Source organism: Xiphias gladius, chromosome 16, assembly GCF_016859285.1.
Source record: "Xiphias gladius isolate SHS-SW01 ecotype Sanya breed wild chromosome 16, ASM1685928v1, whole genome shotgun sequence".
Classification (NCBI taxonomy): Eukaryota; Metazoa; Chordata; class Actinopteri; order Istiophoriformes; family Xiphiidae; genus Xiphias; species Xiphias gladius.
Window position 1 is genome coordinate 4,309,242 of NC_053415.1, and position 8,722 is coordinate 4,317,963.

General features: G+C 40.9%; 1 long non-coding RNA gene and 1 pseudogene across 1 annotated transcript; one reads left to right on the forward strand and one right to left on the reverse strand.

Moving 5' to 3' along the window:
- The first annotated feature begins 3,214 nt into the window (after positions 1–3,214).
- Positions 3,215–4,677, forward strand: LOC120801078. The gene is made up of 2 exons (XR_005709052.1): positions 3,215–3,341; positions 4,455–4,677. It is a non-coding gene; the product is annotated as an uncharacterized LOC120801078 (long non-coding RNA).
- Positions 4,678–6,918: 2,241 nt separating this feature from the next.
- On the reverse strand, positions 6,919–7,678 carry LOC120801615 (annotated as a pseudogene).
- Between the last annotated feature and the right edge of the window lie 1,044 nt (positions 7,679–8,722).

Consider the following 8,722-nt stretch of genomic DNA (forward strand, 5'->3'; position numbering starts at 1 on the left):
GCAGCTCACCTGTCTGCCTGTGACATCAGAGCTCACTTGAAAGCCTGTAGCTTACCTGTTTTTGTATCTGTGACATCAGAGCTCACCTGAGAGCCTGCAGGTCACTTGTCTGTGTGTGTCTGACATCAGAGCTGACCTGACAGCCTGCAGTTCACCTGTCTGCTTGTGACATCAGAGCTCACCTGAGAGCCTGCAGCTTACCTTTCTGCCTATGACATCAGAGCTCACCTGTGAGCCTACAGCTCACCTGTTTTTGTATTGTGACATCAGAGCTCACCTGAGAGCCTGCAGGTATCTTGTCTGTGTGTCTCTGACATCAGAGCTCACCTGAGAGCCTGCAGTTCACCTGTATGCCTGGGACATCAGAGCTCACCCAAGAGCCTGCAGCTTTCCTGTCTGTGTATCTGTGACATCAGAGCTCACCTAAGAGCCTGCAGCTCACCTGTCTGCCTGTGACATCAGAGCTCACCTGAGAGCCTGCAGTTCACCTGTCTGCCTGTGACGTCAGAGCTCACCTGAGAGCCTGCAGCTTACCTTTTTTGTATCTGTGACATCAGAGCTCACCTGAGAGCCTGCAGGTCACTTGTCTGTGTGTCTCTGACATCAGAGCTCACCTGACTGCCTGTAGCTAACCTGTCTGCCTGTGACATCAGAGCTGACCTGAGAGCCTGCAGATTTCCTGTCTGTTTATCTGTGACATCAGAGCTCACCTGAGAGCCTGCAGCTCACTTGTCTGTGTGTCTCTGAGATCAGAGCTGACCTGAGAGCCTGCAGCTCACCTGTCTTCCTGTGACATCAGAGCTGACCTGAGAGCCTGCGGCTCACCTGTCTGCCTGTGACATCACAGCTCACCCGAGACCCTGCAGCTCACTTGTCTGTGTGTCTCTGACCTCAGAGCTCACCTGAGAGCCTGCAACTCACCTGTCTGCCTGTGACATCAGAGCTCACCCGAGAGCCTGCAGCTTTCCTGTCTGTGTATCTCTGACATCAGAGCTCACCTGAGAGCCTGCGGCTCACCTTTCTTCCTGTGACGTCAGAGCTGACCTGAGAGCATGCAGCTCACCTTTCTGTGTATCTGTGACATCAGAGCTCACCTGAGATCCTGTAGCTCACCTCTCTGCCTGTGACATCAGAGTTCACCTGAGAGCCTGCAACTCATCTGTCTCCCTGTGACATCAGAGCTCACCTGAGAGCATGCAGCTCACCTGTCTGTGTGTCTGTGATGCTCATGCTGCTGACAGGATTTTCAGAATAAAATGATGCCTTACATCTGTCTGCCTGTGACATCAGAGCCCAACTGAGTGCATGCAGCTTACCTGTCTGTGTGTCTGTGTTGCTCAGGCTGCTGCTGACAGGATTTTCAGAATAAAAAGATGCTGGACATTAATAAACAAATCAGTTGGACAAGCTGTGGCTTGTGACTTTATAAATAATGTTCATTTTTTAATGACCCATATGAACTAAGAGCTCTGCTCTTGAGCCACTCGTGGAAAGAGTAGTATAGTAGTCTTAGATAATAAATATCTCTCCAACTAATTTCAAAGACGATACATGTTGTTACAGAACATTCTTATCAGCTAAGCTCAGCTTTTACTTAAACTTTGGTTCTTCTCTAAAAGGGACCTGATGTCTTATTTGCTTTGGGAAGAACCCTTACCTCCCAAATTAGCTCACACTTAACCACAGAAATTTTAATATAATATCAACTGATGTTGATTTTCTCCAGTGAGGATGTCTTCAATTCTATGATATCTGAAACTTTTACTTTTGAAAAGTATAAATACTCACTGCTTCAGATTCACCATCACTCAACACCAAACCCACTCCTGCTACTTCAAACCGCAGCTGGTCAACAATGCATAATGTTGTTTGAAGTTGAAGGTTGCCAGGTCATAGTCGAGTATCCCCCAAATCCCAGCCTTTCACTCTTTATCATAACGAACATTTTGAAGAAAAAACAAACCAATCTGGCAGCTCTTACACACAACAACAAAGCGTTTAAGATAGTATTGTTATACGTTCTATTTTTTTTAAATGGGTAATAATATGACAATTTATCCACCCTTGTTTTCTCCCATGCCTGTATATGGGGGCCGGCCTTTATTTGTTCTTGTCGACCACGGCCATTATCAGAGACCCGTCTTTTAATTGACTCCTAGTTCTTATTTGAAGAGATACTGTAATTCTTTCATTCAATCCGGAAACTTAATAAACAATATAATGATTTTGTAGGCTTTAAGAAAGGGGAATGGCTGTGCTTTCCCGTTTTCCCCTTGAAATAGGTAATCTAATTAACATGACAACCAAAAAAATTATCTTATTTATCCTATCATATTTCTGTTTTTCTGTTATTTTGTCTTGGTCTGTCTCTCAACTGCGGAAACGGTGAATAAAAGTAAGAAATCCACGAAAACATATTTTTTGTTTGTTTGTTTGTTTGTTTGTTTATTAGATGACCCACTTTTAAACTAAAATAGGAAAACACAGTTATTTTCTTTTTTGACACTTGCAAAAAACGAAATTCTGGCCCGATTTTCCGTTTTTTTTGTTTTGTTTTCCAGACTGAATGAAATGAACGAATGAAGTGTGCCATACACGGACCCGTCTAAATGGCAGACAGAGACCATTAAATTGTTAATGAACCTGCAGTTACAACAGCCTTATTTTTCCCAACTGAGGTAGCCGAAGAACCTCCTCTACCCTGCTTCTGATTGGTTTACCCTAATAATTTTACCTTAACCCTCACCAATCATTACTCTTCCTGCCTAAACCTAACCGAACCCACCAACGAAGGCAACAACTACTAGCCAATCAGAGGCAGTGTAGGGGCGGGTCTTTACCCACCTTCAGTGCGAAAAAATAATGCGTTACAACAACTATGTAAGCTTCTGTTCCAAGTTTAATTTAAACTAAACAAACAACAAAACTAAAAATTCATATCGTGGAGAATTAATCAATCCAAAAGCAGCCTATGCACTTTAAAGTATATTAAAATATTTTAATATTCGTGATGAAATAATGAGTGAAACCATAACACTTTTTAAAAAAATTTCGAATAAAAATGTGATTAAAATAAATAAATACTACTAAAAACTAAAAACTACTACCCACGTTGTTGATGAAATGACATTAGGATTCTCTGGGTGCTATGGATTGCTTACACATAGATATATTGGATGACCTAATCATCCCCATCATTTCACACCTGTGTTTGAGAGAAGGCGTGCTCACAAATGGGCTAATTGTTGGACACCTTGCTAGCTAGCACCTACAAAAACCACAGACAGAAGAGAAACACCGAAGGACCAGCGACTGACCTCAGTTCAGTTAACACGGAAAAGGTTAGAATATTAATGCTTTAAAAATCATTTGAACTTCTCTTATTTTCTTTCAGTTAGATGCCTCCTATGTTTTTTGGGTAATTAGCTTATGAGGTAGCTCAATTAGCTCTTATCTTTAATGTTAGCGCTCACCTGTAGGTTAGAAAGTTCAAATTCATGAATTTAGTGTCAATAACTCACATTACAATTAAAAAGCCTAATGTAATGTAATCATAAAAAAACCCTTTGAAAGTGTTCTGAAGCCTTTTTATCCCAAGTCTCCTCTCATACTTGAAGCTGGAACGAATTCACAAATTTAAAATCAATAAATAAAAACCTTATTGTGAATAACTGAAATTTTGTTAAGACAAAAATAACGATGCACAATAAATGACTGAACGACCAAATTTACTCTTTATTTTTTAAACATCATTTGGAGTAAATGAAATAATCCTGCATTTAGCTTTAATTAACACCTCCATAACTTTTCAGTTCAGCAGGAAACTATTAATAATTTGGTTTTTTTGTCCATATCCCACGTTTAATAGCAAAGTCAATAAGCAGCTAAAGCCACCAGTTCCTCTGAAACTGAGATGTAAAGGGTCGTGTAGTTTATTTGATGGTGTTGATGATGTGAAGAGGATGAAGGAGACTCCGCTGACACTGTCTTGATTGCATATAAAGGTTTATTACAAAGAAGAACAGCATCAAGTCAAGCATCTGCAGACCTGCTTGTGAGAGGGTGTGAAGCCAATGAACCACTCTGAAAATCAGTCTTGACTACCGACTCTTAAATAAAGCAGTTGTTTTCCTAAAAACTGTCACTAACGTATGGTTTCGATCACAAAGCATAAACTTCCTTTCCCAAACTGTGAGGCACCCCCTGAGGACCTTTGACCTAGGGCCTCTATAAACACAGCTCTACATAAATAAACATACACCTCAGTCGCCTTTATGGCTTTGAAGATGACAATGAATATTAAATGCATTTTGTGGCTGGATTTTTCTCGGACACTTTCAAATAAAATGTTTGCTCATTTTCAAATATTGTCTTCGGTCTATTAACCAGACATTTTCAATGTATAAAGTAGATATTTTTTACTCACCAAAATGTGCGTCCTGGTCATCCCTCAGGTGTAACATCCTAGCTCACCGTGGACCGTCAGCCCCTCCTGACGGGCTGCTGACGGCGCTGTCAGCCGGACTCTCGGCCACACTGGACGGCGGTGGAGGAAGGTGTACCAGCGTCTGGCTCAGAGGACGTTTAGTTGACTTCACTGTCAGTCAGCACCGGACCTGAGAGCGTCGGCGCGGACAACGCAGACGTTAACATCACCCGTCTCGGCTTCCATCCCAGTTAGTTTTGTGGTTTTGTCATTTTGAGGCAAGACTGGGTTTGTAAAGCTTTACAGCCGGCCAGGCTGTTGCTCCTGCACTGCTCTGCGAACAATGACACAGCTAAAAGAACAAAAAAAGTGCAGTGAGTTGACTCAGGGTCTGACTCTGCATCGACTCATCATTTTTTAGGGACAGCCATAGTCATTTTAATGTAATATCAGATACTGTTTCAATTGAACAAAAATAATTTAAAGAAAGTGTTATTAAAAAAAAACAACCTCACAAAGTGTTGAAAATTAAATTAACTATTTTATCCAGTGAAAAACAAATAAAGGTGCAGAAAGTAGTAGAGAGTGAGTACACCACAGAAGTAACTTATAGAGAACTATCAGCATTACAAAGTGCTTACTAAACATAGATTTATCACACTGTATTGGATCACGCAGAAAGAAATTTAACTGAACAAGTTTGACCATATTCTTTCATGTTCTCCCTCTCTCCATCTCTCTAACAGGAAAACAACAAGAGGAAGAGGAAGAGGAAGAGGGAGCAGGAGAGCAGCCCCGGAGCCCTTGAGGAGCCTCCAGAAAGAAGATCCTCCAACGGCATTGCTGCCCAGCAGGAGAGGAGGTCCAGCCCCCAGCCGTCCACCGCTGCCTCACTGCATGGAAGGCAGGAAGCTGCACAGCAGGAGGTGAGTAGTCCAGCCTAAGCACTCTGCTGAAATGTACGGAAGACAACTGCCTTCTGTAGAGGTTGCCTATAGTGAATCTTACAAATACAGAAATATCACTGACTAAAAAATCCCAGTAGACATTCTGAGATCAGGATATTTAACAAGAAAAAAAAGTTCATGTGGAGGGATTTTTTTCCCTCAAAATATGACTTATGAATAGTCTTGGTGTCTCTGCTGGCAGAGTGACCTCCTGGACCCCCTTCAACCAAAATGATTTGTGTCATTCTTCTTATTGAAATAGTTTTACCTGTTTCTTCCTTTCCTCCAACAGCTGAACCTTGCCCGGCCAGAGAGGAGCACCTGCTCGCAGCCATCTACCACTGGTCGAGGGGAGAGGAGAGAGGAGAGTCTTACCTAGTCTGTTGGCCATGGTGAATTGAGAATGATATATGCTCATAAATTGGTATTAACTGTAATGAAGTCATAACATTGTGACGTAGCAGTCGAAAGTAACATAAATGGAAAGTAAATTGTAGTCACTGAACATAAACCCTCCACAAGTCTCTCTCATTGCAATGTTATAATAAATAGCGGAGGCTAATAATTAGAACTGGCTGCTGCTGAGGCTGATTGTTACAGGCTTTGGCTGTAGCTGTGATTAGACTATGGACATAGCTATTGCTATGGGCATTGCTGTTGCTGTGATTATGACTAGGGTTACATCTATTGGCGCTTTTGATTGGCAAGGCTGTGTTTTTAAGGAGTAATACTAACTAACCTACATGCCAGTGTGAATTGACTTGGTTGCTGAGCATCATGATGAAGCTATTCCTAAACTCCTAGGGTGTAATTGTAACACATCTGGCATATCTGATAGAAGTACCAGGTTAAAATCCAGGTGGGAGTTTCTGGCTTCACACAGCTGTCATAGCCAATGTTGCTGTTACATGTGCTGTGAAAGTAGCCAGTCTGTCAGGTTCACAGCCACAGCTAACGTTATAGCCATAGTAAGAGCCATTTGCCACAATAATAGCTACATCTATAGACATAGCTATAGCCATGGCAATACATGCAGCCTTCGCCACAGAAAAGGGCACTGCCACTCACACTGCGATCACAGCCAGTGGCTATGGCTACAGTTGGAGCTTGACTATCCTCATATATGAGAGCACAGCGTCTTCAGTTAAAGAGACAGTTATGAAAAGTCAGTCTGGAAAAAATATGTATTTTATTCATTTTGAAATTTCTTAAAAAGTACAAACTCAATTTCTCTGACTTTTCCCTCATACAAAATTTTAATTTTATTTTTTTTAATTTATTTTATTTTTTTATTTTAACCGTTTTTACTATTTTACATTTTACATTAAGTTCTGAGAAATGGATTGGATTTTAAACTGACACACCATTATTTTAAGCACTGAGAGGAAAAAAAGGGAGAAAACTACATGATATATAAAACTTAGTGAACTCTAGTGAAAGTGAAATTACATCTATAATATCAAAAAGTAGAAAGTAATGCTTCTATTCTTCCGGGTTTATTATTTTTGATCAACTGATACATTAAAAAAAATAGAAAAACATGATTCAACAGTCAGTAAGTGTGTTTATTGAACATATTAACGTGTATACAAAGCAGATACAATCATCATTTAACACTTTTTTATGAAAACTTTGAATGTACATCGGCACAACAGCAACATGTAGATCAGCCCATGTGTTCAAGCTTTGTCCTGAGTGCTGTTGTTTCCTCATCTGCTGTTTTCTCTCCTCCAAGCTCCCCTTGATAGTCAGCTCTCTCTCAGCATCCTCCACACATGGATGTTTGGCTGTCTGGATGTGGAGTTTCCCATCTGGATCAAGGTAGCAGGTGACGTCCTCAGGGCTCGGGCCTTCAGGGAGATCAAACTCCTGTATGAGCTCCTGGTGTCTGAAAGAGCCTTTCTCAGCCTCCTGCTTCTTCTCTGTCTTCCCTCTGACTCTTAGCTTCCACCCACCTGCCTTACAGACAGCTCCTCTGGAGAAAAGCCTTGAGTGTCCAGGATCAGGCCAAAGTGCTCTCCCTTTTTCTGCAGCTGGACATATGTTGCAGGGCGGCAGTGGTTTGGAAAGCTCCATCACCTCCACGATCTTGTGTTGAAGTTTTTCCATCAGCTCCAGACTGCTGTGGAGCTCCTGTAGGTTCCTCTGCAGCAGGTTTGACCTCTGGCCACAGACTGCATCCAGGCCAGTACAAGTCCGTGAATGGGCTGAGGGCAGACTTGGAGTCCATGAGAGCACAGCATCTTTGGTGTATGTTTAGTGTTGAGTCCTCTTGTTGTGAGGTGACATAAAGTGTGTGTGCTCCTCTGGGTGGGTTGTATTGCTTTCAGTCTCAGCAGTGGGGCTGTCCCAGCTTTTATATTCTAACTGGAGGAGCTCCAGAGTCTTCAGGAACTTTCCTGTCATTACCACAACTCTCCACTTGGTGGGGCTTTTTCTCAGGTGTGCTGACATCACTGGATCGTTGGTTCACTGTCTGGCTCAGTTTCACGCTACATTTAACTATTGCTAAATGAAGTTTAAAGACACATATTAGAGGCATTTTCTCGTGATTTTTGAGGATAAATCATTCATATGAGGACAGTTACTGAAAAATTTTTTTTTGGTTTTGGTTTTTTTGGTTTGTATGAATTACAGTCATACAAACTTATCATCATGTGACTGGCTAAATTACATTTCATTACTGATTCTATTGATGTGTTCTTTGTGTGTGTCAACTGCGTCTCAATAAATAATTTTAAATCTAAAAATCTTAATTTTGTTTTTTATTTGTAGTGCTTTAACTGAAACTGTGTAAAATGTCAGAAGGTCATCATTATTCATCATGACATTATGACACCAAAACAATAATACTTAATGCTTTTGATAACACAGCAGATGGGCTGCTATCATCAACACTATCATATTATATTTATACACATATACACAGCTATAGCTATATGGTCTAGTCCGGTGGAAAGGGGATAACAATTTGCATAAATGTGGTATATCAAGATATTAATCTTCACGGCACTGTGATATGCTATAGTGTATTTTGTTTATATACTTCCTATGACATTACCGTTGTAATGTCTGCTGTTAAACAGAGAGAAACCTGTTTAACAGCAGACAACACAAAAAACCTGTGTTTTTTTTTTTTTAGAGTGGCAAATTGAATTGAACCTTGGTGTGATTTGAACTGGAGTGCATTGTAGGGTCTACTTTTCTATGTTTATTTAGTTGACTGTCACAAAAACTATTTACTCCCAGTACCAAAAATTTCACGTGGCCTATGTCATCTTGTGAACTTTAATTTGCCGGTCACATGCAATGTGAAGTATACACTTATCTATCTACACAACCCATTGAA